General features: G+C 43.2%; 1 long non-coding RNA gene across 1 annotated transcript in view; it reads right to left on the reverse strand.

Moving 5' to 3' along the window:
- Positions 1-2,323: 2,323 nt before the first annotated feature.
- The window catches only part of LOC139572497 (uncharacterized), a 30,258-nt gene continuing 9,424 nt past the window's right edge, over positions 2,324-23,157 (reverse strand). Inside the window, exon 3 of the long non-coding RNA XR_011674433.1 lies at positions 2,324-2,856. This is a non-coding gene — a long non-coding RNA (uncharacterized lncRNA). The remainder of the gene's footprint in view (positions 2,857-23,157) is intronic.

Genomic DNA, 23,157 nt, shown 5'->3' on the forward strand with positions numbered 1-23,157 from the left:
AAGAATGTGGTGATTGACAGAGTCGAAAGCCTTGGCCAGGTCGATGAATACGGCCGCACAGCAATGTCTCTTATCGATGGCAGTTATGATATCGTTTAGGACCTTGAGCGTGGCTAATGAATACACCCCTGGTGAACCACACTGAGGGAGTAAACAATTAACTTCCACATTTGTCCAGCAGCATCACTCATTGTAGCCTACAGCTAATAATAAACTCAAGGCCTATTCACAGATCGTGTCATTTAGGAGAAACAGTAAAAGATTCCCAAAAATGATGACCAGGACCATTGGTAAGTAAACATCTTCCAACCCTGTTTAGCTGGACTACTTTATGCTCTGTATACAGTATGACACATAAACACAAGTTCATAGCAGTGATTTAGATAAACATGTGAGATAAGATGACAACTGGAACATTGAACTGAAGAGCATTGAAGAGCCTTTGAAAGCAGTCGTCGTTATATTGGTCACAGACACACAGATGAAAGAGCATTAGGGCGTTGTCTCTGGGGTGTGTGACACGTGGTCACTCTGTCTGACGTACACCCTCCTTGTTGAACCTTGTGAGATGCCTCTGGGCGGTGACATCATCAGCGTCCATTATACACAGCCCTTTTATATTGAACTCCATATTCTTAAGGACTTTAAGATTTTGAAGGTCTTTGACTTGTGTCCTCTTGTTTACCACCATAGATAAACGTACTGGGTTGTATTCTATATCTATTTTATATTTATGTGTACCACATAAGATTGGTCTTTTCACAGGTAACTTGTAATTGACCAATACGAAAAGTTCTACCGTATTATCTTTTTTATTAGAAGTAAAAAAGTATAGAGCATATTAAGCATAACCATGGCCAATAACATTTGTATACCAAATGTATTGTTTGAGGTTAACACAAAAAATGGCAAGCGTGGTGGTTTGGGTTTGACAAAGCACCAGGCCTGCAAGCTGGAACCAGTTAACTGTCCTACCCTCCCTCCACCCCACACTGGCGACTGACCTGTCATAATGACATAGTCCGTCTGTAGTCGCCCCCACCTAAAACATTCTGCTCCTTTGGCCTCAGTCCGACCTCCTCCGCCCCAAACCACCTCCCTGAACTCTCCTACTCGCCTCCTCTTCAACCTTGTCTCCTAGATAGCACTGACACTATAGCTGAGAAATGGACGCCCTCAAAACTCTAGACAGATGCGTTCTTTCCCCTTTAAAAAAAGAGGCTACAATGAATCTCTCAAAGGCATACTCTGTTCAACTCACAAGGGAAACAGAGAAAAAGAGGCAGAGAGGGAGGCAGGGAGGGAGGGAGGGACGAGGCCTCACATGCCTGTGTTGACCTGTGTTTTGAACTCTGGTGCCTTTAACAAACTCACATTTAACTCACTTAATTTCACAAGACAGGGACATGACAGATCATTAGCCTGGCAATATAGAATCAAAATAGTTACAATCTCGAACTGTTCAGACTTTACAGATGTTTTCGTGAGAAGACCTGTTTCCGGGATGTCTCCTCGTCCCACAAACTCTGTTGTATGTCAGCTGTTTTCCACTGCAGAACCAAATGGCCGACAATGGCGGATGCAGTGGATTGTGACGCAACCCATGCAAAAACACGGAAGTCTCTAGCTTAAAGTCATGGATTTTAATGAATGAAAAGTCAATTAAAGTATTATACTAATTTGATTCCTGCGGACATGAACTCCATATATTGAACTTTTCTATATTCTACTAGCTAAATAATATTAGTGACATGTATACAGGGCCTATAGAAAGTCTACACCCCTTTGAACTTCTTTTTCACATTTTGCTGTCTTAAAATTACATTTAAAAAGGGATTAAATAAAAACAAATCCCATAGAGCTACACAACCTTCTCCACATTTTCTAAGTGAAAGAAAGTTATAGAAAATTGTTCAAATTAAGAAAATGTAATAAAACTGAAATATCACATTTGGATAAGTCACCACTCCGCTGAATACTTGGAAGTACTTTTGGCAGCCATTACAGATGTGTTATCATTTTCATTAAGATTCTACCAATTCTGCAACTCTTAGGACAACATATATTCATAGTTTTGGTCAAAATTGTTCAGGGTCAGTAAATTTGGTTGGGAATCATTGATGGATAGTCATATTTTAACTTAGTCTCCAATTTTTAAAGCAGATTTAAGTCAGGACTGAGACTAGACAACTCAGGAACACTCAACACCACTTGGAAAGCCATTTTGGTGTGTCTTTTGCATAACAATGTGTATAATTGTCCCACAGAAAAATAAAACCATATGCCAGGGTTAGGTTTTCAGAATACATTTTACCTGGGCTTTGCTCCTTTCAAATTTATTTTGATTCTAACAAACTCCTCAGTCTCTGCCGGTGACAAGCATACCCATAACATGATGCTGCCACCACAATACTTGAAAATACAAAAGGATCAACAATATTGCATTCACTCCATATTACTGGCCTGTGTCAGGCGGTGGGTGTAGCTGGTGCATGAAGTCAGGCGCAGGAGAGCAGAGATGAGTGAACAACGCACTTTACTTAAGAAATAGCACAAGTAACAGTACCAATGTGCGAACCCTAACGGTTGCCACAAAATACGGGTGAAAACCCGGACAAAACCAGCCGGAAACGTACCGACCTGAACAATAAACAATCACACACAAAGACATGGGGGAAACAAAGGGTTAAATACATGACCAGTAATTGGGAAATGAAAACCAGGTGTGTGGGAAACAAAGACAAAACCAATGGAAAATTAAAAGTGGATCGGCAATGGCTAGAAGACCGGCGACGTCGATCGCCGAGCGCCGCCCGAACAAGGAGAGGATCCGACTTCGGCGGAAGTTGTGACAGCCTGTATGACAAAGTGAAAAGAAAGAAACCTGTGTTAAATAATCCACTCCAAATCATCCATTATGTTTGCAACAAGGCTGTTAAGTAATACTGCAAGACAACACAGCAAATCACTTTTTGCCATAAATTAAAAAACGACATAGTTGGGTCAATTCCAATACAACACAGAGTGAAACCCCCTCTATTTTATGGGTTATTGTGGTTATGCATGTCATTTCAGGGACTGGGATCAAAATAAATATGAATGGAGCAAAGCTCAGGTAAAATGTTAGAGGAAAGGGGGGATCAGTCTTCTGAAAACCAACCCTGAGTTTTATTTTTCTGACATTTTAATGCCAAAGACACCAGAATGGCTTTCCAAGTGGTGTTGAGTAGGTTTGAATATTGGTTTGAATATGGCTGTGATGCTGTCCATCAATGATTCCCAACCAAATTGAATGATCTTGAGCAATACCAAACATAAGGAACACCTTCCTAATATTGAGTTGAACAGCCTCAATTCATCACAGCATGGACTCAACAAGGTGTCGAAAGTGTTCCACAGTGATGCTGGTCCATGTTGACTCATATGCATCTCACAGTTGTGTCAAGTTGGCTGGATGTCCTTTGGGTTGTGGACCATTCTTGATACACCCAGCAATGTTGCAGTTCTTGACACAAACCGGTGCACCTCGCACCTGCTATCATACCACGTTCAAAGGCACTTCAAATCTTTTGTCTTGCCCATTCACCCTATGTTCCTAATGTTTTGTATTCTCAGTGTATGTTGCCCTAAGAATTTAGAATATGTTCTATAACTTTCTTTCACTTTGAAATTGTGGAGTAGGTTGTGTAGATCTCTAGGAAAAGTGTGGAAGTAGTGGATACAGCTCTGGGCGAAGTCATCCACCAAGCCCCCTCCTCTCAGTTGATGTCCTATACAGTATATGAGACCCTCTACTCTACTGCCTCCACTCAGACAGGAACCCCAGGAACGGTATGCGGGTGCCTTGTGGCGCTCCGGGCTGCAATTTGGTTTACACGTAAACAAGCCTTCCTGCCAACAGGAAACCAAGTCAAAGCATGTTTCGGATTCCCAGCTATTCCTGGTTTATGGCAAAGAAAGGAAAAGGAGGATGTTAAAAAAGAATTACCACAAAAAAAGTGTTTTTCGACTGTCTACGAGTACCCTGTGCAATGCTATAGTGGGATTATGATTTAAGATCATGAGGCATTTATACATGATAATCAATGGGTATCATTCATTCAATCGTTTAAAAAAATGGCGGTAAATATCAGAGTAGGCCTTTAAGGCTGTGAAACCTTGCGCGATCTGTTAGTTTCGTTCACCTGGGGGCAAACGTCCTTGTTTATCAAAGGAGGATTTCCTTGCTGATAGAGCTCATTTATAACAGGGAGTCTTTTGGTCAAGGGGTTCTCACTACTAAACACGAATGGCTTATGCGGACTAATGGCATGTTTATGAGGAAAAAGCTAAAAGCCTCAGGAAGAGAGAACCCCTTGTTTAGCAAGGCCAATAAAAAAAACTTTTTAAGTAGTGGAAATGGCCCTGTATTGTCACATTCGTGTTTTTGGGCCTATAAGAAAGCAAGACATTGATTTAATACCCCACCCCAACCAATGAGCACTCCCTTGGGACAAAATCTGCCAATCAGGTGCCAGACAAATCCACATTGTCCCGTCACTAATGTGTCCATGCTCCAATGATATACTTCCTGGAGTCCCAGGAGGTTTTAAGTCCTCACAACCATCATCCTCCCTATGAAAACACATAACCGCCTCACCCGGTCCCGTAGACACTGTACTGTATATACACAGACATACAACTAGACTTACAGCTATAATTACAAGCTCTTAATTTTTTCTGAGCTTCTCACGTCTGTTACGGGAAAGAGATAAAGAAGTGAAATGTTAACCAAAGGCAATCATATGCATCGGATGAGGGTTGCATGAATCATAAGGATGCCGGTTTAGACCATAGACTGTATAAAGGAATACCCCCATTGCAGATTATAAACTGTATAAAGGGATAGACCCATGTCTTGCCAAAGCCACGCAGACAAACCTCACAGGACCAGATCTGTGTTAAAATACTATTTAAAATATTGTTCAAAAACTTTGAGCGTTGGCTTTAGCCTGTGCCAGGTAGACGGGTTTGCACATTTGGGACATTTCTATTGGTTCCTTTGCAACAGGCAATATCAATCAAGCACAGGTAAAGTATTTGAAATGATTTCAAATAGTATTCGAACCCAAGTCTGGATGGATGCGTGCCTCACCACAACCGAGGAGACGAACAACACAGCCTTCCACATAATGACATGGAAACTAACTGGCAGCAACAATATGATTCCGATAACAAACAATCTGTTTCCAGTCATCCGCTTCCCACAGTTTAATGCCTGGACTTGTGCATAGTGTATACAGTATGAATATTGAAATACCACACAGAAAAAATGTGTGTACATTCTAGCATTTATAAGATAAATTCATGTAGATTATACTGCGTGTGTGTGTGTGTGTGCTGGAGGCACTTGGTTGGGGCATTTGTTGTGTGTGTGTGTGTGTGTGTGTGTGTTATGATGACGTAGTACAGATCCATTAGCACCAGAGCTCTCCCTTTCATTAAGATGGAGCCTACATGAGCGTGCTGGAGAAGAGGAGTATAATCAGGATAATGACAGGGTGACACATACTGATGATAGGCAATGGAGACCAGAGCCAGGTTAACAGACCAGGCCCACTGCACATTTACTGCAGGTGATCACCAGGTTCACTGCATATTCTTCCCCCAGCACAGGACCCAACAAGCCCAGGCTGGGAGAGGGGAGTGAGAGGACATGCCCATCCTGATGTTCCTCCACTTTGTGTTCTGTCTGTCTGTCTGTCTCTCTCACGCACACACACTGTAGTCTACAATAGTTGTATTCCACCCATCTACATGCTAGACAGACAATATGCTAATTTTTCTGTGTGGTATTTCAATATTCATGCTGTATACACTATAAACAAGTCCAGACATTTTGAGATATTTAACCTGAACTGTCTCCATCTCCAATCCCCAAATGATTTGCAACACTCATACTCTTACTGTTTCTTTCAACTTCAGATGGCTGCTGGCTAACTCAATCCCCATGCAATCCCTCATCACCTTGACCCTCCCCTTCCTCCCTCTCCCTTTGCCGGTAACTGTTGACTCACAGTTAATTAAAATAAATAGACTGAGTTAGTGGCATCCTCCTGGGCTGGAGTCATTACTACATGGTGGCTGCTCGGTCATTTGGCCTCCACTGGTTCAACAACCCGGGAGTGCTGCTCAAAGGACACCCACACTAATGACAACAGGAAGCACTGCTTTTCATCACAGTCCATCCACAAGGCAAAGATTGACACTCCACATTCATCAGTGGGGTTTAGACCTACGGTAAGTGCGAGAGGAGTCTGGCCTTTTAGAAATGGGTGAAGAGACTGCATATTCCAATGAGCAACATACTGTAATTCAAATGGGGTTTTAAGGCAAAAGTACTGCAAACAAAGAACCATGGGTTTTAGTTACACATGGCTGTGGTAAGGATATGCAAATGTCGTATTTTGCTCTGTCACCATGGTAGTTTATAGATAAAACACAGACTAAAATCCTACGGACCAATTGTATCATTTTCTTTTACATGGAGGTTAGATCAGCTTTAATATTGAAGATAGATTGTAGGTTCTATCAATTTAATTGTTTACATCATTTCTGATCCCCCTAATTTATATTTTCTCTAAATAGTTTTTTCACCGTACCATCCCTACCCTAATTGGACTAAACTAAAGGACAAAACTTCTACTGCTACTTACAACTATTTCACTCACATCTACAGTACCTGTAGTTAAATAATTATACATATATTCCTAATTTCCTCTTTCTTCAAGTGCTGGATTTTCACCCACAACGGCCAATCCACCATTCATTTTGATTTGAACTCCAACCCTCCAATTTTCACAGATCAAGAGTTCATTTGGGTGTATATGACACTGGCCTGGATGTTAGAAGTGCAGCAAGCCATAGACCGTTCTCTCTGCTATCACATGGCAAGCAGTACCAGAGCACCAAGTCTGTGACCAAAAGGCTCTTGAACAGCTTATACCCCCAAACCATAAGACTGCTGAACAGTTAATCAAATGGTTACTCTGACAATTTCGATTGACCACCTTTATTATTTATTCGACTTAATTGTTTTGCACTGACTCATAGACACACTTTGCATATGCTTCTGCTACTCTGTTTATTCTATATCCTGATTGTCTGGTCACTTTTACCCCTACCCACATATACACACTAAAAAGAAAAGGTTCCTGGAGTATCCTTTAAGGGTTCTTCAAATTTGAACTGTGGGGGAATCCCTATAAGTTCTTCAAATAACTCCTTTTAATGGATACTCGAACATTTTGGGGTACTACCCCCGCTCCCCTATTATTATTATTAATAATACCCATAACAATACCACAATATTTTAGCTGTCAGTGTTTATTATGATTTTAGTGGCAAAACAGAAGAAAAAATCCAAATATGACGTAAACTTGTGAGGACAGATGCTGGGAGACAAGAAGCCAGTACAGGGAGTGAACACTTAATAAACAACGGGCACAAAACAGACGACGGACAGCGTGGGGACAGGGAAAACATAAACAACAATAATTCTGACACGGGGATGAAAGAGGAACAGACAAATATAGGGAAGGCAATCAAAATGTGAAGGAGTACAGGTGAGTTCAATGAAGCGCTGATGCGGGTAACGAAAGTGACAGATGTGCGTAATGATGTGCAGCCTGGCGGCCTCGAGCGCCATGGAGGGGGAGCAGGCGTGACAGTACCCCCAACCACCCCCCCCCCCTCTAGGGGCGCCACCCGGCGTCCCATCTGGGCGAACCTGACGGGCCGGCTGAGGTGTGAAAGACTGACGATCCCACTGTGGTGGAAGCCTGACGAGCCGGCTGAGGCGTGGGAGCCTGACGAGCTGGCTGAGGCGTGGGAGCCTGACGAGCCGGCTGAGGCGTGGGAGCCTGACGAGCCGGCTGAGGCGTGGGAGCCTGACGAGCCAGCTGAGGCATGACGTGGGATGGGAGTCTGCTGAGCCAACAGAGGCAAGGAAATCTCTCGAGCTAGCTAAGGTGTGGAAGCCCAACGAGCCAGCTGAGGCACCCCCGGTTCCATCGGCAGCGGCACCTGGACCCGACGCCACCAACAAAAAACAAAAACTCCCTGATGCTTCAAATTGTGGAGTCAGCATTATTTAAGGACAGACGCTGGGAGACGAGAAGCAAGTACAGGGAGTGAACATTTAATAAACAACGGACATGAAACAGAACACGGACAGCGTCTGGACAGGGAAAACATAAACGACAATAATGCTGACACAGGGATCAAAACGTGAAGGAGTACAGGTGAGTCCAATGAAGGGCTGATGCGCGTAACGAAGGTGACCGGTGTGCGTAATGATGGGCGGCCTGGTGACCTCGAGCAGGTGTGCCAAAACTCCCTGCAGAGCCCCAAGTCCAATGGGTATATCCTCTGGCGTGTTGATGTTAATGTGTTGATGTTCTCTGTATCCATTGCCAGAATTATTTTGCAGTGCATGGTGATCGAACAGGTTTCCTGTTATATTCATCAGAGATGTAGGGAGGGAATCCAAAGAATAGTTATTATACAAACGTTTAACAAAACATGCACACAACAGTTTTCATTCCTTGATTTTTGTGGTAAATGTGAATAAAAAATAACTGTTTTGGTCATGGTTTTCATACACATACAGTACCTTGTCCATAATGTAAAGCCTATGGGATTTTCATTGAAGAAGTAAAGGAAGAGGATGTTGCATGTGATCTGCATCACATACCAATATCAATTGACATACCTTTGTATGCCTCCTCATCTGTATACCTGCAGACAGAGACACCAAAGTGAGCAGTTCTGTCATCTGCACCCAATGCAGCTAGCCTTCAACATATTCCTTGCCTTGATTGACCAAACCCTCCTTCCTTGCTCCTGGCCTACCTTGCTTGTTCCACTTATCCATTTGTTTTTACGGACAGACAAGAGCAGAAGCTCTGAGCTTTCCGATCAGGCCCATTGTCTATTGTCACTCACACTGTTCCTAATCCTGTCAGTCATTATGAATGTAGTTTCCAGGTGAATAGAAATTCCACCTGTTGGTTATCCTAACTCTGGCTGGATTCCAATAGGAATTACACATCACCTTAAAACGCAGCATAATGTAACTTGCAAAATTCGGGTAAATTTCCCAGGGTGTCCAGAAATCCCAGTTGAAAGATTCCTGGAAATCCTCCATCCAGGATTTCTTTTTACATCTGGGAATTTTGGGAAGATTACTGGAATTTTACAACCCTACTTGCAGGCCTGATGTGGCCACTGTATTAGGCTAAAGATAGGCCTCAAAATAAGTCCTTATGAGATACAATATGTAATGTGTAATGTACTGACATAAAAAGTTTAATAATAATGAAAATATTCGCCTAGGAACTCACATGGTGAAGGCCACTAACAAATTCAGTCATGGGTGGCAGCTCTACAATTCACTCGAAAAATAAATGATATTGGAGGAGAGGCTTAGTGGGGCTGTTACTCTAAATGTTCAAGCTGATAACTCAAATCTGGCTCCCCTACAGCACAGGTTTCAAACTCATTCCAAGGAGGGCCGAGTGTCTGTGGGTTTCCGCTCCTTCCTTGTCCTTGATTGATGAATTAAGGACACAAATTAGTAAGGAACTCCCCACACCTAGTTATCTACTATAATATAATAATACTACCACTATAATTGAGAATTTCAATAAGCATTTTTCTACGGTTGGCCATGCTTTCCACTTGGCTACCCCTACACCGGTCAACAGCCCTGCACCCCCCACAGCAACTCGCCCTAGCCTCCCCCATTTCTCCTTCACCCAATTCCAGATAGCTGATGTTCTGAAAGAGCTGCAAAATCTGGACACCTACAAATCAGCCGGGCTAGACAATCTGGACCCTCTCTTTCTAAAATGATCTGCCGAAATTGTTGCAACCCCTATTACTAGCCTGTTCAACCTCTCTTTCGTATCTAGACCCAAACTGCTACAGACCTACAGTGGGGAGAACAAGTATTTGATACACTGCCGATTTTGCCGATTTTCCTACTTAAAAAGCATGTAGAGGTCTGTAATTTTTATCATAGGTACACTTCAACTGTGAGAGACGGAGTCTAAAACAAAAATCCCGAAAATCACATTGTATGATTTTTAAGTAATTAATTAGCATTTTATTGCATGACATAAGTATTTGATACATCAGAAAAGCAGAACTTAATATTTGGTACAGAATCCTTTGTTTGCAATTACAGAGATCATACGTTTCCTGTAGTTCTTGACCAGGTTTGCACACACTGCAGCAGGGATTTTGGCCCACTCCTCCATACAGACCTTCTCCAGATCCTTCAGGTTTCGGGGCTGTCGCTGGGCAATACGGACTTTCAGCTCCCTCCAAAGATTTTCTATTGGGTTCAGGTCTGGAGACTGGCTAGGCCACTCCAGGACCTTGAGATACTTCTTACGGAGCCACTCCTTAGTTGCCCTGGCTGTGTGTTTCGGGTCGTTGTCATGCTGGAAGACCCAGCCACGACCCATCATCAATGCTCTTACTGAGGGAAGGAGGTTGTTGGCTAAGATCTCGCAATACATGGCCCCATCCATCCTCCCCTCAATACGGTGCAGTTGTCCTGTCCCCTTTGCAGAAAAGCATCCCCAAAGAATGATGTTTCCACCTCCATGCTTCACGGTTGGGATGGTGTTCTTGGGGTTGTACTCATCCTTCTTCTTCCTCCAAACACGGCGAGTGGAGTTTAGACCAAAAAGCTCTATTTTTGAATCATCAGACCACATGACCTTCTCCCATTCCTCCTCTGGATCATCCAGATGGTCATTGGCAAACTTCAGACGGGCCTGGACATGCGCCTGCTTGAGCAGGGGGACCTTGTGTGCGCTGCAGGATTTTAATCCATGACGGCGTAGTGTGTTACTAATGGTTTTCTTTGAGACTGTGGTCCCAGCTCTCTTCAGGTCATTGACCAGGTCCTGCCGTGTAGTTCTGGGCTGATCCCTCACCTTCCTCATGATCATTGATGCCCCACGAGGTGAGATCTTGCATGGAGCCCCAGACCGAGGGTGATTGACCATCATCTTGAACTTCTTCTATTTTCTTCTATTTTCTAATAATTGCGCCAACAGTTGTTGCCTTCTCACCAAGCTGCTTGCCTATTGTCCTGTAGCCCATCCCAGCCTTGTGCAGGTCTACAATTTTATCCCTGATGTCCTTACACAGCTCTCTGGTCTTGGCCATTGTGGAGAGTTGGAGTCTGTTTGATTGAGTGTGTGGACAGGTGTCTTTTATACAGGTAACGAGTTCAAACAGGTGCAGTTAATACAGGTAATGAGTGGAGAACAGGAGGGCTTCTTAAAGAAAAACTAACAGGTCTGTGAGAGCCGGAATTCTTACTGGTTGGTAGGTGATCAAATACTTATGTCATGCAATAAAATGCAAATGAATTACTTAAAAATCATACAATGTGATTTTCTGGATTTTTGTTTTAGATTCCGTCTCTCACAGTTGAAGTGTACCTATGATAAAAATTACAGACCTCTACATGCTTTGTAAGTAGGAAAACCTGCAAAATCGGCAGTGTATCAAATACTTGTTCTCCCCACTGTATATATATCCTAACTTGCCTTTCTAAGGTCTTCGAAAGAGACATTACTGTGCAGCCGTATTCATCGACCTGGCCAAGGGTTTCGACTCTGTCATTCACCACATTCTTATCGGCAGACTCAACAGCCTTGGTTTCTCAGATGATTGCCTTGCCTGGTTCACCAACTACTTCTCTGATAGAGTTCAGTGTGTCAAATCGGAGGGCCTGTTGTCCGGACCTCTGGCAGTCTCTATGGGGGTGCCACAGGGTTCAATTCTCGGGCCGACTCTCTTCTCTGTATACATCACTGATGTCGCTCTTGCTGCTGGTGATTCTCTGATCCACCTGTACGCAGACGACACCATTCTGTATACCTCTGGCCCTTCTTTGGACACTGTATTAACTAACCTTCAGACAAGCTTCAATGCCATACAACTCTCCTTCCGTGGCCTCCAACTGCTCTTAAATGCATGCTCTTCAACTGATCACTGCCCACACCTGCCCGCCCATCCAGCCCGTCCAGCATTACTACTCTGGACGGTTCTGACTTAGAATATGTGGACAACTACAAATACCTAGGTGTCTGGTTAGACTGTAAACTCTCCTTCCAGACTCACATTAAGCATCTCCAATCCAAAATTAAATCAAGAATCGGCTTCCTATTTTGCAACAAAGCATCCTTCTCTAATGCTGCCAAACATACCCTCGTAAAACTGACTATCCTACCGATCCTCGACTTCGGCGATGTCATTTACAAAATAGCCTCCAACACTCTACTCAACAAATTGGATGCAGTATATCACAGTGCCATCCGTTTTGCCACCAAAGCCCCATATACTACCCACCACTGCGACCTGTATGCTCTCGTTGGCTGGCCCTCGCTTCGTACTCGTCGCCAAACCCACTGGCTCCAGGTCATCTACAAGTCTCTGCTAGGTAAAGCCCCGCCTTATCTAGGCTCACTGGTCACCATAGCAGCACCCACCCGTAGCACACGCTCCAGCAGGTATATCTCACTGGTCACTCCCAAAGCCAATTCTTCCTTTGGCCGCCTTTCCTTCCAGTTCTCTGCTGCCAATGACTGGAACAAACTGCAAAAATCACTGAAGCTGGAGACTCATATCTCCCTCACTAGCTTTAAGCACCAGCTGTCAGAGCAGCTCACAGATCACTGCACCTGTACATAGCCCATCTGTAAATAGCCCACCCAACTACCTCATCCCCATACTGTATTTATTTATTTTTCTTGCTGCTTTGCACCCCAGTATCTCTACTTGCACATTCATCTTTTGCACATCTACCATTCCAGTGTTTAATTGCTATATTGTAATTACTTCGCCACCATGGCCTATTTATTGCCTTACCTCCCTTATCCTACCTCATTTGCACATACTGTATGTAGACTTTTTTTACTGTATGTATGTTTATTCCATGTGTAACTCTGTGTTGTTGTATGTGTCGAACTGCTTTGCTTTATCTTGGCCAGGTCGCAGTTGTAAATGAGAATTTGTTCTCAACTAGCCTACCTGTTTAAATAAAGGTGAAATAAAAATAAAATAAAATAAATCCAGGGCTTAATTGAAAGGAAAATCCATAAACCTGGAAACATTAGGCCTTCCACAGAAAGAGTTTGACACCTCTGCCCTACAGGTTCACAGTGACTCTCAGTTTGAGTAAAGACTACAAAATCACTTTAATTAAGTAACTGTACTCAGATATATTAAGTGCAACGAGCTTCCTCAAAAGCTTTGAGTAATGACAGCACATTGGGGTTTACAGTGCCATGTACACATCACCATCATAGCCACATCTTGTTTGAACCTTTATCATCAATGCATGGACCTCAAAGGATGCATTAATACCAAAATGACTTAATCATTATCTCCTCTGCTTCACCCACTCATCCCTTTGTGTACAGTTAGCCCATGTCAAAGCATGGCGCCTACTCTAGAATAGACTCTTCCTGCAGGCACAGCTGAGAATAGACACTGCCTATTCATTACTGTCCATCACATTTACAAGGGATCTCCTTTCCCTCCTCTACCTGGACCCGCCTCCACTGATTACTGTCCAATAAAGGGAAAGGGGGATACCTAGTCAGTTGTCCAACTGAATGTATTCATACGGTGTCCTTATTAGGAGGGAGGGCTGACATTTAGGGAGTTCAGAGGGTCCATGCAATGATAGTATTGGCCTTATAAGACATTAAGAGGCCTTATTCACAGCCCATACATGTGGATATCAATTTGTGCACTTTCATCCAAAACCTGGGAATTGAAACCCAACTCTTCAACCCATTATAGAGTCTGGTGCGGCACTTTCCCCCAGGCCCAGACCATCCAGCATTCTTAGCCTAACGACAAATCACTTCATATCAGAAGTAGTACACACAGCCAACTTTTACTGAGATAGATCTTCTTGATCCACTCCAGGGAATGCACAACTATAATTCCATAACTCAGATAGATATAGGCTTCCCTTGTGCACACCAAATACATCAACTTAGTACCAGTTCGGAGTACAGTACGTGAAGGCCATATTTTCTGCACTGTGGAGGGGTGCATGTGCGTGTGTGTGGGGGGGGTTGGTTTGCATTGCATTTCTCAGCACTCTCGTGACAGTGGAATGCAAAAACACAACTCCCTAGAAGTCCAACCATCTGCTTCACTTGTAATCGGCTTGTGCCGTGTCAGAGTGTTTACAGTGAGACCGAGCAGTTTGAAAAACCCTCAGACTCCACCATGAATCAATTTCCACACAGGACGTATGAAGACACACACAGAGAGCACACGCACATACAGACACACGCACGCACACACACACAGACCAATGAAGATACACACACACATGCGTATGAACAGTGGTGGAAAAAGTACCCACTTGTCATGCTTGAGTCAAATTAAAGATGCCTTCATAGAAAATGACCCAAGTAAAAGTGAAAGTCACCCAGTAAAATACTACTTGAGTAAAAGTCTAAAAGTATTTGGTTTTAAATATTGAACTTAAGTATCGAATGTAAATGGAATTGAAAAAATATACTATCAAAAGTAAACGTAAAAGTATAAATCATTTCAAATTCCTTACATTGAGCAAACCAGACGGCACGATTTTTTATTTATTTTTCTTTCTTTACAGATTGCACACTCCAACACTCAGACATAATTTACAAACAAACATTTGTGTTTAGTGAGTCCGCCATATCAGAGGCAGTAGAGATGACCATGGAAGTTCTCTTGATAAGTGTGTGAATTGGACCATTATCCTGTCCTGCTAAGCATTCAAAGAGTACTTTTGGGTGTCAGTGAAAATGTATGGAGTAAAAAGTACATTATTTTCTTTAGGAATGTAGTGAAGTAAAAGTAATCAAAAATATAAATCATAAAGTACCGATACCCCCGAAAAACTACTTAATTAGTACTTAAAATATTTGTACTTAAGTACTTTACACCACTGCGTATGAAGACACACACACACGCATGCAGGCACATAGGTTATTCACCCTAACTATGCTGTGTGTTGCTTATCAGCAATGACTTCAAGTTTAGGGTCAAGCCAGAGAGCTCTGCCCAGAAACATGGTAGTGTTAATAGGCACCTCTAACTGCTGTGGAGGGTCAAAATACATCAGACTTTAACTGCCAATCCATATCATTTATGGCATCAGATGAAATCTACAATAGTGGATGGAAATGTGAACACACATAACCTAAGATATTATGATTTCATAGAGTGATAAAAAGAACAAGAAAATAAATGAAGAAAAAATAAGAAATTGTTATTTGAGCAATTAGCATGTCACATCTATACTGACCAAAAATATCAACCCAACATGTAAAGTGTTGGTCCCATGATTCATGATCAGAAATAAAAGATCCCAGAAATGTTCCATACACACAAAACGCTTATTTCTCTCAAATGTGCACAATTTTGTTTACATCCTGGTTAGTGAGCATGGGGACAATAAAAGGCCACTCTAAAATGTGCAGTTTTGTCACACAACACAATGCTACAAATGTCTCAAGTTTTGAGTGAGCTTGCAATTGGCATGCTGACTGCAGGAATGTCCACCAGAGCTGTTACAAGAGAATGCAATGTTCATTTCTCTACCATAAGCCACCTCCAATGTCATTTTAGAGAATTTGGCAATACGTCCAACCGGCCTCACAACCGCAGACCACGTGTAACCACGCCAGCCCAGGATCTCCACATCTGGGTTCTTCACCTGCGGGATCGTCTGGGATTAGCCACCCGGACAGCTGATGAAACTGAGGAGAATTTCTGTCTGTAATTAAGCCCTTTTATGGGGAAAAGCTTATTCTGATTGGCTGGGCCTGGCTCCCCAGTGGGTAGGCCTATGCCCTCCTAGGTCCATCCATGGCTGCGCCCCTGCCCAGTCATGTGAAATCCATAGATTAGGGCCTAATAAATTAATTTCAATTGACTGATTTCCTTATATGAACTGTAACTCAGTAAAATCGTTGAAATTGATACATGTTGGCTTTATATTTTTGTTCAGCGTAGTTCTATCCTGCTAAAGTTATTTCAAAAGTGAGATGGAGTCTTGAGAGGGCTGTGCATGGGCTATGAAACACCTTGATTCTTTATTATTAAAGAATGCAGAACCTCCAGGGTGTTTTGTCTGCTCTCTGCATACAGTACAATGAACCCGATGGCATTCATTCAATCACACAATCCATGGAAATATCCTTTTGCTCCACTGGGTGAAATGTAATAAACATCTCTTGTTACAGCACATGCATTCCATCTGTGCAGCTGTAGCCACCATCTACAAAGCAGGCCTGGCTTTAGTGATGCATATGTGCCTCAGTTTCACAAACAGACCTGGGTTCATATATTATTTCAAACACTTTAGCTAGGCTTGATTGAGCTTGCCTGGCCCAATGGAACCAATAGAACAGTCATGGAAAGTGCAAACCCCTTCCATCTGCCATCCAAGGCAGGTCAAAGGACACACTTCATGAGTTTTTATCGTTTTTTTAACCTAGCTCTGCTCGTAGATGTTTCACCTTCCGAAACAGCACGTAGCACAAGTCCATATGTCCCCATCACTTAAACACCATATTTCTCAAGGGTGCTATAGGGTGATATTTATATTGGATATAGGTCGTTAAAGGCCCAGTGCAGTCAAAAATGTGATTTTCCTGTGTTTTATATATATTTCCACACAATGAGGTTGTAATAATACTGTGAAATTGTGGGAATTATGATAAGGCCATTTTAATGTAAGAGCTGTTTGAAAAGACTGCCTGAAATTTCAGTCTGTTTTGCTGGAATGGAGTTTCGGCCTTACATGGTGACATCACCATTAAGTAAATTAGTTAATAGACCAACAAGAAAGAGTTCCAAACGGCTCTGCCAACAACAACTAATTCTCAGTTTTCCCCTCCCCACTAAGACAGTCCTAGCAAAACTCTTCCTTGAGAAATTGCTCTTTGCTACGAAGCATTTTTTCTTCTTATTTTTGAACATTTTAATTGAAAACAATCACAGTAAGGTATTTAATTGTTACCCAGAAATGTGTTGATAATGAGATAAAAACGGCTGCACTGGTCCTTTAATAAGTTGGACTTGGTAGGTTAAAAATGTATCGTAGTACGGTGACCCTAAGCGGCAAACCAGAGTCCAAACCAAACATCACTCCCGGATTATATTCGTCTATGGAACCTTGATTCTTGATTTAAAGGCCAGCCTACAGCTTAGACACTCAATGACATGATTGTATTATAATGAACATTTCAAAAATATTTCAGAGTATTACAGACAAGTCACTGGTCACAGTAGCTTTTATTTCACAGGTCTGAGATCAGTAAAGATGGGGATCATTCCCTGGCCAGCTAATGATCAATTTTTTTTTATGGGGGTGGGGACCACAAAAAGTCTAAACTAATCATCAGGAACACAGTGACTTGCGGGTCTGCGTACCCACACATGCAGTCAGAGTCGAGCCGGCGGTAGCCTTTTGGGGGCCCTGAGCAAAATTTTGTTGCAGTTCTAAAGGAATTTTGCTGCAGTTCTATACATTTTGCCATGGGGCAGAGAGAACATTTAGCAATTTTATAGCAAATTTCATGCACTTCTACAAATTCTGCCATGGGTCTTAGAGAAAAAATGTACGTTTTACAGCTAATTTCCTGCAATTCTACACATTTTGCCATAGGGTGGAGATACATTTTTGCAGTTTTTAATAAGATATCTGAGTGCGAGTGACTGACAAGATCATTGGGGTCCCCCTGGTCGGTAATTCGACCAGGATTACTACAAGTTTAGATAGCCGTAAACTTAATTATGCAAGAAATGGTTGTGTAAAAAAACCTTTATGAGCAAATATTGATATAATAATCATCATATCGAAGTAAACTTGGATTCAATCGTTGTTGTGTTGTTCTCCCACTACGACTCGGGAAAGCATAAAGTATATTAGGCTACAGATTAAATCAATTATGATGAGCTTCACAGGGTGGTGAAAGTGCACCTTAATGAGCTTGATGCTCCTTTCCAATAAATACTGAGGATCTTAAATTCTTATTCTGGTGACATGATGATCAATGCTTGGCTTCCTTTTGACAAATAAAAATAGTTTTGTCCATAATAATCTCATCATGTAGGAAAGCCTACACGCATTGTATCTGTGAGCTGTTGGCTAGAGTGCATGTACCAAGACCATAAATATAACCAAAAATATTTGTTGACTAAACCATTAGTAGAGTTGAAAATGCAATGGAAACCCATTTCACTTGTATTTTTTATTGGGTAGATGGGAATTTAACCTGCAAAAGTCTTTATGTGCATTATGTCATCTTGCACAACATCCTTTTATCCTCAACAAGTCAATTAGATGGAAACATCTCTGGTGGGAAAATGTGCACATTGTTTTCATGCAGATTTTTTTATATTAAAACTTATTGTCAGTGACTGACATAAGAGAAACTGCTGATGCACAACCACATTTTGAAATTACACCTTGTGTATTCTACTATTCTAACTCTCAAAAGTAAATTGAGACCCCACCCACAAAAAATAGTTTTATTACATTATTATTATTTATACATTTTTTGGGGGAAACAATGTCGGGATCTAAGCCTAGCAGCCCTCCAGTTTCCAGGTCAGTACCCCCCCCCCGAATCCCAGCGCCGGGCACGGGATTCGAACCAGCAACCATTCGGCTACAGGTCCAACTCTTGGCCACTGGGTTACCTACCGCCCAACTGTTTCTAAGTTTGGTGTCACACCCTGATCTGTTTCACCTGTCTTTGTGATTGTCTCCACCCCCCTTCAGTTGTAGCCCATTTTCCCCTGTGTATTTATACCTCTGTTCTCTGTTTGTCTGTTGCCAGTTCGTCTTGTTTGTGAAGTCAACCAGCGTTTTTGTTTTCAGCTCCTGCTTTTCCTCAGTCTCTCTTTTCTAGTCCTCCTGGCTTTTGATCCTTGCCTGTCCTGACCCTGGACCTGCCCACCTGACCACTCAGCCTGCCCCTGAGCCTGCCTGCTGTCCTGTACCTTTGCCCCACCTCTGGATTACCGATCTCTGTACCTTTACCCCTGTTGCTGTAATAAACATTGTTACTTCGACACGGTCTGCATCTGGGTTTTACCTTGATTCCTGATATTTGGGGCAGTGAGACCGTGTGTTGGATGCATTCAATTCAGATTCTCCTGAAAAAAAATTCTCCCTCTCTGCTGATGACTTCGTCAACCATTTTGAAAAGAAGGTCAACGACATCCGATCCTCGTTTGCTAAGTCAAACGACACCGCTGGTTCTGCTCACACTGCCCTACCCTGTGCTTTGACCTCTTTCTCCCCTCTCTCTCCAGATGAAATCTCGCGTCTTGTGACGGCCGGCCGCCCAACAACCTGCCCGCTTGACCCTATCCCCTCCTCTCTTCTCCAGACCATTTGCGGAGACCTTCTCCCTTACCTCACCTCGCTCATCAACTCATCCTTGACCGCTGGCTACGTCCCTTCCGTCTTCAAGAGAGCGAGAGTTGCACCCCTTCTGAAAAAACCTACACTCGATCCCTCCGATGTAAACAACTACAGACCAGTATCCCTTCTTTCTTTTCTCTCCAAAACTCTTGAACGTGCCGTCCTTGGCCAGCTCTCCTGCTATCTCTCTCAGAATGACCTTCTTGATCCAAATCAGTCAGGTTTCAAGACTAGTCATTCAACTGAGACTGCTCTTCTCTGTGTCACGGAGGCGCTTCGCACTGCTAAAGCTAACTCTCTCTCCTCTGCTCTCATCCTTCTAGACCTATCGGCTGCCTTTGATACTGTGAACCATCAGATCCTCCTCTCCACCCTTTCCGAGCTGGGCATCTCCGGCGCGGCCCACGCTTGGATTGCGTCCTACCTGACAGGTCGCTCCTACCAGGTGGCGTGGCGAGAATCTGTCTCCGCACCACGTGCTCTCACCACTGGTGTCCCCCAGGGCTCTGTTCTAGGCCCTCTCCTATTCTCGCTATACACCAAGTCACTTGGCTCTGTCATATCCTCACATGGTCTCTCCTATCATTGCTATGCAGACGACACACAATTAATCTTCTCCTTTCCCCCCTCTGATAACCAGGTGGTGAATCGCATCTCTGCATGTCTGGCAGACATATCAGTGTGGATGACGGATCACCACCTCAAGCTGAACCTCGGCAAGACGGAGCTGCTCTTCCTCCCGGGGAAGGACTGCCCGTTCCATGATCTCGCCATCACGGTTGACAACTCCATTGTGTCCTCCTCCCAGAGTGCTAAGAACCTTGGCGTGATCCTGGACAACACCCTGTCGTTCTCAACTAACATCAAGGCGGTGACCCGTTCCTGTAGGTTCATGCTCTACAACATTCGTAGAGTACGACCCTGCCTCACGCAGGAAGCGGCGCAGGTCCTAATCCAGGCACTTGTCATCTCCCGTCTGGATTACTGCAACTCGCTGTTGGCTGGGCTCCCTGCCTGTGCCATTAAACCCCTACAACTCATCCAGAACGCCGCAGCCCGTCTGGTGTTCAACTTTCCCAAGTTCTCTCACGTCACCCCGCTCCTCCGCTCTCTCCACTGGCTTCCAGTTGAAGCTCGCATCCGTTACAAGACCATGGTGCTTGCCTACGGAGCTGTGAGGGGAACGGCACCTCCGTACCTTCAGGCTCTGATCAGGCCCTACACCCAAACAAGGGCACTGCGTTCATCCACCTCTGGCCTGCTCGCCTCCCTACCTCTGAGGAAGTACAGTTCCCGCTCAGCCCAGTCAAAACTGTTCGCTGCTCTGGCACCCCAATGGTGGAACAAACTCCCTCACGACGCCAGGTCAGCGGAGTCAATCACCACCTTCCGGAGACACCTGAAACCCCACCTCTTTAAGGAATACCTAGGATAGGATAAAGTAATCCTTCTAACTCCCCCCCCCCCTTAAAAGAGTTAGATGCACTATTGTAAAGTGGTTGTTCCACTGGATATCATAAGGTGAATGCACCAATTTGTAAGTCGCTCTGGATAAGAGCGTCTGCTAAATGACTTAAATGTAAATGTAAATGTAAAAATCTTGTTGGAAGTTGTCATCCAAAGTGCTATCATTACAATTGTACGCACCACATCTGACCATTAATGCACTGGTATAAATTGCGTGTAGGCCATGTGGGGAAAAACTCAGAGGTGTCTGACCTCAGATCTGGCACTGTCTTTCCCGATAGTCTGGGACTGTCGTTACCGCGTCTCCTAAATTTAAACTAAGCTTTACTCATCCTAAAATTCTGGCCTAGAATTGAAACAAATTAGATTTTCAGACAAACCACCAATATGTTCTGTAGAAATGAGTTGTACAGCATCCATATTTAGAAGTTGTCAGACAAAACTCTCTGTTCTCAGTTTTCAAACCATTCAAAACAGTATCACTGTGTGTGTCTCAAAGTGTTCATCACTTTGAAATCATTGTCGTTCTATCTCTAACCAAAAATAAAAGTAAGCATGTAAGGTCAGACGCGTAATCTGGAAATGTGGACATGGTGAGTTCACTCCAGGACACAGACAAAAAGAAAACGGCCTCACAAATAATTCCCTGGAAACTAAAAGCTGTTTGTGGGGGCAATAAGTAAAGCTTCAAGTCTTTCCTCCCCAGGTGGGTTTGCCTGAGTTTTATGCCAGAGCATAAACACAGCTGACACCTGCTCTGGCAGGGTTCACTGTAAACAACCTGAAAATCATCAAGGATGGATGTGCACGCACACACGCACACACAGGCGTATGAAGACACACACACAGACCTATGAAGAAACACATATGAAGACAAGCACACCACCCACACACACACAGTCCATTCACAGAAATGATCCACCCTCTTGTATGTGCCTGATAGAGAATTGAAGGTCTTGCAGTAAACCACAGTGCCTCGTTCTCCTCCCCTCTCTCTCCTGCAGAGCCTTCCACGTCGTCCACTGTCTGCAGGCCTACTGTGCTGCTATGTTTATCAGCTGGTCTGGATGGGCCAGGTGCTTCGAATGAGGGTGTCTACGTAACTTTACATAACCCACACATATACACACACACACCTCAGTGATTGAGGACAGAGGTAACAGTGTGGATGATGGAGGGTGATTGGTGGAGGAGCCTAATAAATAACAGAAGCACCCTGCTCTGCCTTTAAAGCTCCATTTTACAACGGGTTCTCATTTTTCAACAAAAGCACAAAATACAATCTCGCCCCAGTGCCAAGATATCCAAAGCATTTCCACAGATGGAAGATAGATATATTGGCCTGGCGTACACCAGGAGTACAGGCTTATTTTATTACTGTTTGGAGAGATGTGAAGCGCCTCAAATCCTAGGTTTGAGTTTTTCTTTCATGTGCAGAATTTCAGTCTGTCCTGAGCCCTGCACTTGCATTTCTTCAGGGAATGTGTTGACTAATCGTTTTGCGTACACGGCTTGGCTTACACCATTCTTTGGTTGATCAAATGTCTGAGTCGGGTTTTAATTAAATTCAATCACATTCAAATTAAAGAGAGAGAAAAAAAACATTGGGTTTCATGTTCGCTGAAGCTGAAATACCCTCTTTGGTAGCTGAATTCAATTAACGCAGGAAGATATGTTATTGGCGTAATGTTCTGGGCTTCTGACTGAAACAGTTCATTTCTCCTTGTTATTTCAGTGTTTCTTAACATGGAACGGTCTGAAACTGCGTCACCACCCAGAGAAAGTATAAAGTTATGACCTTTCCACCACGTTTTTCAAATGCAAACAAATGATAGACTTTCAGGAATTCAACAGCGACAGCCTAAAAAAAGACCTAAAAATGTAAAATAAAACTCTACTGCTCTTGGAATGTCTAAATCAAACTCCAAGGTTTTTATTTTCCAAATCTGACAAAGGTCCGTGGCACACCACCCATTTACTGTGATATACTGCTATCAGGAAGTTGGATCATTTTGCAACTCCTCATTGGATATAGACTGAACATTTACAAATTAATTATTTAAATTAAAACTATTTGGGATTGTATTTGGAAGATTTCATATATGTTTCCATAGTTAGACCCTAGGTTATGTGGAAAGCTATGATATATAGAGCATATAGAAATTGGTATAGTGCAG

The sequence above is a fragment of the Salvelinus alpinus genome, chromosome 4, assembly GCF_045679555.1.
Source record: "Salvelinus alpinus chromosome 4, SLU_Salpinus.1, whole genome shotgun sequence".
Taxonomy (NCBI): Eukaryota; Metazoa; Chordata; class Actinopteri; order Salmoniformes; family Salmonidae; genus Salvelinus; species Salvelinus alpinus.